Raw genomic sequence first — 6,731 nt, 5'->3', positions numbered from 1 at the left:
GGGGCCAGGGAACAGGTGGGTTTGGTCATGGTCACGTTGCCACACGTGACCACGGGGTTCTGTCCCAGGCCCTGGACACGCGACAGACATTCCGAATGGAGGAACCGATGTTTTTAAACCTTTTCTACACGTCGCAGGTCCTGGATCTCTGTTCAGTATCATTATTTTCTGGATTTCTAATTTTGAGGATCGACGAAGTTCTCCATAAATTCCTAAGTTTTTCATTTACTCTTACTCTCATGTGGCAGAGTTAATATTCAGGAGATAAATTCTTCGGATGGTGAGATAGTTGAAGGACAGAACTAGACAACATAAATAAACACCACGTGCTAACAGGACACGGGTTCCGGTCCAAACCTCACTCACTAACTTCGCCACTTGTTCCTCGGTTTGCTTATCTGCAAAACAGGATTAATAATAATTTCCTTACCTGCCATGCGGGGTGGTTTCATGTAAAAAAGTAAGAAAAAAAATATTTCCTAATCTTTTTTGTCTTTCTATTATCTATTAAATGGTGTATTTCTATCTAAACATATAGCCAGAAAAAAACATTATCAAACTATGAACAGTTGTGTATTTTTAGCTCTTTCAGTTTGGAGTCATGCAAATGAAATTTAAGTCAGCTTAAGAGAAAAGGGCCTAATTCCTCTCACGAGCTGAAAGGTTCACGGGGCTCAGGCTCAGCTGGATTCTGAGGCGCGAACGTCCCGAGCTCTGAGGCGTGGCTTTTACTCTGCTCTCCTCTGCGTGGGCTCCGGTGTCAGGCAGGGCCCCTCACCTGACAGCCAGGCTGTCCGTACACAAACTCCCACCAGGAAACCAAACGACAGAAGTGAAATGCGCCTTTCTCAGTTGCCACCTCTAACGTCCCCACCTTCGTCGGCCTGTCCTGCCTCACGTGCTACCCTGGACCATCTGGGGCTTGGGTGGCTGAGGCCTGAGACCAACGCCCTTTGTCCGAGCCAGGTCGATGACATGGAGCCACCCTCGGTGGATCTGGCGGGTCCTGGAGGAGAGCGAGCTCTTCCTCCCGTGGGGATGCCGCGGGAGAGAGACAGGTTCGTCCGCCGCAGCCGCGTCTTGGGCTGGGGCTGCCTGTGATCTGCTCCCCACCGGTCGCCTCTGTATTTTTCAGCAAATTTACAATAGTCACGCACTGCGTGGGTGATAAGTACCAACGGGACACTGTGTACAGTGGTGTGCTCTCCGCCCTGGGGAGCTGTCGAAAGGGAGTATTAAGATTGCCTGGAAAGTCTTTCAAATGGTAGAAACAGGAGAGACCAACACCTCGCCCAAGCACCTTTAAGCCCAGCGTTTTGGCGTGACAGAGAGTTCGGGTGATGTTTGCATGTGCTTTTTTATTTTTATGTGTCTCCTCGACCTAAGGAAGGGATTAGAGATGTTTTTCCAACACAGATCTGCCCGGCCTCTAAAGGAGGCTGGTATTGGCCGTGACCGCGGGGGTCCCGGTCCCCCCTTCCTCTCCCTCCGCACCCCGTTCCCCGCACCCTGCACCCCTGCGGTGCTCTGGGCGCTGCAGACGGCGGCAGGTTGCGCCCGCGTGGGCCTGGGGTTGACGGGCACTGTCACTTGCTCCAGCCAGACCCGTGAGCGCAGGTCATGCTGCCGGTCAGACTGCAGAAACGCGCTGGCCGTCCCCAGCTGACAGGGACGGCGACGTCCTCCCTCTCCAGCCCCGTCTTCAGTGCTCCCGAGGACTTGGCTTTCGAAGGGGTCTGTGTGGGAGAAACTCCCTTGGGTCAGGTGACCCGGGAGACAGGTGTGGAGAAAGAGCTGTGCATGTCGGGGTGCCCTTGATGACCTCCGCAGGGGGAGACGGTGCCCTGAGGGGTGGGGAGAGCGGAGGCCCTCGGCTGGCGGTGACCCTTCAGGCTCGTCCCGGGCGGGCAGGGGGCGGGGCTCCTGGGTGTGCCCCAGCTCGGCTGTCACTGCAGTGGGGAGCGCTGGGGGTGGGGCAGCACCGCCTCTGAGGGCCACTCCCCACTGTCTCGTCCGTGAGGCTTTAGCAGCCGAGTCCCAGCCAGCGGGGACATGAGCGCCTCGGTCCGAAAAGCAAGCGGTGAAGGGCAGAGCACAGCCCCATGCTGTCGTCCAGGGAACTGACGGCTCTATCTATGAACTGAAAATAAAGTAAAATTTAAGCGCTCTTGGTAATTAGGAGCAGAAATCCAGTTTAAGGCTTTGGGATTTGTATTTAGCCATCTAAACCAGTCAGTTTGATTTTTTTTTTTTTACATTTTTTTTTTACATTTTGTTATAGTTTGTCCAGTGTCTTTGTTTGTTAACGAAGATTCATTTTTTTTCCTTGATTATCATTACCCTTCGGCCCGAAGGACCTCCTTACACAGTTTTTAGTGTAGCTTGGGTCAACTGGTAACAAATCACTTTGTTCCTTGTTTTGAAAGCGACTGACTTCTCTTTTATTTCTGAAAGATATGTTTGCTGGATGTTTGATCTGGGTGGACAGTTTGATGCTTTTGTTTTTCCTGGTGACAGGAAACAACATCTTGAAAGTTGTTGTTTCCCCGACTGCTGTTCCTGATGCTGACGAGAACCCCATTCATTAAAACTCTGTCCTTCTCTATGCGTGGGTTTATTTTCGTGATATCTTTGGATTTTGCAGTTTATTATTTGTGCACGATTTTCTTAGGATTTATCCTATCTGACGTTTAGTAAGGTTTTAGAATCCATAAATGTATGTGTCCCACCACATTTAGGATATTTCAAATGTTATTTCTCCAAATAGTTTTCTCCTCTAATCTCTTTATCCGCTCCTCATGGGACAGCAATTAAACTCAATTTAGACCTCTCACTATTGGTACCTGGGTCTCTAAATCTTGTTCAATTTTTCTCAATCATTTTTTTTATTGTTCTCGAGCTCGAGTAATTTTTATTGCTCTATCTTCCAGTTTATTGACACTTCCTCTGTTATATATATTCTGATACTCTGCCCATCCAGTTAACTTTTATGTAAAATATTGTACTTTCCAGTTTTAAAATTTTCACTTTGCCATTTTTTGTATTTTTATTTCTCTACCAGTATTTCCTATCTATATCCGTTTGAGGTGCATTTATTATATAAGTTGTAACTAATAATAATAGTTATAATAGCTGTTTTAAAGGCCCTCATTCCAAAATCTGGGTTGGGTTGTCTTTTCCCTTAAAAATGGGTCACATTTCCCTATATTTCTGTCAACTAATTTGTGTCGGATGTTGCTCATTACTCACGATATGTTGTGTATACTCTAGTTTCTATTCTAATTCTCTTGGGAATGTGAATAGTTTTGTTTAGGAGGCAGTAAGTCTGGTTACGTCCAGAGGTAAGAACTGTCTTGTCTTTTGTAGTTTTTGCTCCAAATTTCAGTTCAGTTCTATCAGCTTTGCTGTGCTGGTTCAGGTATGTTTTGTGCATACATTTTTTCAGAGGTGAGGCTGAGCGCCATTTAATCCAATCATCCTGCTTTACGCATCCAAGTTGCATTTTCCCTTATTGAGCAATGTCCATAATTACCTATTAAAGATTGACATATCCCAACTAAAGATTCTGAATGCCAGTAAACCGAATCTACGTTAGTAAAACCTTGCCTATTCTAGATCTATCAAAGAGAGTGCGATATTAATATCTTTTTTGAAGGCCGGTCCAGTAACTTGTATAAAAATTTCCTCTTTAGGAGCTTCTAGCACAACGCCTAGCTAGGTTTCAGAACAGCCTCTTTGTTGAGAACAACTAAATAAGCTAGGAAAATATTTAGAAAATGTTCAGTTTTAAGGCACTGAGGACGTAAAAACCAAGGGCCAGACAGCGAGGATGCCGCAGGAGAGTTTCAGGGTCTGAGCCACGCTTCCCACTCACGTGGACGCCGAGCGCTAAGGCCGTGGCTGAGAGCGAAGCAGCGCCGTGTCGCGCTGCTGGGCAGCGGTCAGGGCCCCACGCCCTGCGCATGTCCACGGGCCGTACTTGGTGGGCGCGACCAGGCCTGATCGTGACCGGAGCCCAGCTTAACGTGCTCTGACTTCCCGATCAGAGGGCGGCGATGAAGCCAGCTACCGGAAGTCACTCCTCCCTGCGGAAAGATACGCTTAGCCACAGTTTCAAACGACTGATCCAGATTTCCTACATAGTGATGTACGAGCTTATAAACACTGTAATCAGGGTCAGAAAGTCAACAACTGGCCCCGAAACCCAAGAGAAACTGAGCCGACAGCTGAGAATGACCTAGAGGATAACCACGTATTCGAGTTATAACACATACGTTTTAGGTAACTTGATATGTTGATATGTTCAGAATATGTGACAAAATGGAGAATTTTAGCAGAGAATTAGAAAATGAAAACATTTGGAAATTCTAGAAGAACAGAAGAACAGAATAATTTTGGTTAAGCTCCCAGTAGTTGAGATTTTATTAAACCGGATGGTTGAGTTCATCAGCAGGTGAGACAGCTGGAGAAGGAAGAAGGTGGACAGTAGGTCAAAAGGCAACCTCGAGACCGAGGCAAGTTGCCCCAAAGGGGAGCAGTCTGGAGGAGGACCCAGGGGCTGCTCAGACTCTGGCGTGGGTGCCAGCGAACACGTGAGCGGAAGCTCAGAAGTGCAGGCCAGGGTGGGTGGGCAGAAGCAGCAGCCGAGAAGATTGCGACTAAGAATTTAAAAAATGAATCAGAGAATTCAGGGCAGAAATTCCAGAAGTGCTGTCAAACCCGAGGAGCACAGATGAAAAGTATGCTGAGGTGTTTGCCATTGTTTGTGGAAACTAAAGATAAATATACATCTTATCAACAGGTAGAGATCTGTAGGTTCAGCTTAGTCCCAATCAAAATACCAGCAGTTTTAGAAAAAAATCATGAATTCTAAGATTAAAATGACATTTCAAAGGATAGACGCGCACACGCACACGCACACACGCATGTGCGCACACGCACACACACACGCACGTGCACACACACACGCACACGCACACACACTTTTTAAAAAATGAAGTCAAAAGGCATCTTTCCTGGCTTTCAGAGTCACTGTGAAACTGTGAAGACCACAGTGAGGAGGGACAGGCAGATCGGTAGAACCAGGCGCACCGTACAGAGACAGACCTACAGATGCAGTGGACTATTTCCAAACAAGGTGCTAAATTAACTCCACAGGAAATGAAAATCTTTTTAGCAAATAGTGCTGTATTCAATACACCTCTTTAGACACCAAAATTAAATTAATTCACAGTAGTTCAAGGCCTATATATAAAATCTTCAGCCATAAATCTTCTATAAGAAAACATAGGAAAATGTCTTTGTCATCCTGAGTAGGCAAAGGTGTATGGGACAAAGCACAAAAAACATTAGTCATTACAAAAATTGATAATTTGGACTTTATCAATTTCTTTTTCTATTAAAAAGAAAACTTGTTTATCAAATACAACAAAAGAAAATGAATAACCAGGCACACGCTGAAAGAAAAATATTTATAATGCTTAGATCTGAAAAATGTTTTATCTAGAATTATATAAAGCAGCGGTCCCCAACTCTGTTGGCACCAGGGCCTGGTGCTCCTGTGAACTTCTAAGTCCTGAGGACCTGAGGCGGAGCTGAGGCAGTGATGCCGGCGCTGGGAGTGGCTGCGGACACGGATGAGCTCCCCGCCGCCCACCTCCCGCTGTGCGGCCCGGCTCCTAACAGGCCATGGATGGTACCGGTCCACAGCCCAGGGACTGGGGACCCCTGATGTAAAGAACTACAAATCAAAGTTATAAAGACAAACAACCCAATAAAAAGGGTAAAACTTTTGAACACGTATTCCCAAAAGAAGATGTGACCAGTAAGCATGAGCATGTGAAGGAAAGTGCTTCGCATCTTAATCATCTGAGAAATACATTGTAAAGACACTCGAGGTAGCACCTCGCACCCACTGGAGTGGGTAAAATGAGAATGCCTGCTGATCGTCCATCGCAAGGACGTGCGACCCCTACGACTCTTAGATGCTGGCGGGGACGTGAGATGGTTCATATCGCAAGGATGTGTGACCCCTGCGACTCTCAGACGCTGGCGGGAACGCGAAATGGTTCAGGCGCTTCGAATAACAGCTCGGAAGCTGTTATAAAGTTAAGCATGGCTTTTTCCCCCACAGCTCAGGTATTCTGTTCTCTATTTACCCAAGAGATTTTACACACCTAGGTATTTACTCCAGGTGTTTACATAAAACATATGTCCACAAAATATTGTTTTAAATGTTCATCGTAGCACAGCAGAGTAGCCCCAATTTGAAACAGCCCAAATGCTCATCGACCTGAGAACCAGGTAAATGCTCTGAGTGGACAGATGTGGCGAGACCAGGGTAAGCGTGGTGGCACACTGCTCGCCAGTAGGGGTGAGACGGCCATTCCTGGTACATGCCACGGATCCGTGTCACGGGTGTGACTTCTAGATGCGGCGCTGGGCACAGGATGCTGGACACAGGGGCCTGCATGCTGTGGGACTCCTCTGAACCGAGACGTAGGGACGTGGTGACAGTGACGCTTCGCGTGGGAGCGTGGACTGGAGCGGAAACCGGGAGAGAACTTTCCGGGTCGTGGACGTGGTCTGTGTTTTGCTCTGAGTGGTAATTAAGTGGGTGGGTAAATGTGACAGCTCATGGCACGGAGCCTTCAGACCTGTGCGTTTCGTCGCGTGCGTGTCATGCCTCAGTGAACAAGGGGCACAGTAAGACGCCGTGACACGGGAGATGG

This window comes from Pteropus alecto, unplaced genomic scaffold, assembly GCF_000325575.1.
Source record: "Pteropus alecto unplaced genomic scaffold, ASM32557v1 scaffold53, whole genome shotgun sequence".
In the NCBI taxonomy this organism is placed as follows: domain Eukaryota; kingdom Metazoa; phylum Chordata; class Mammalia; order Chiroptera; family Pteropodidae; genus Pteropus; species Pteropus alecto.
The sequence above is the reverse complement of the archived record's forward strand: the minus strand, read 5'-3'. Positions refer to the sequence as shown.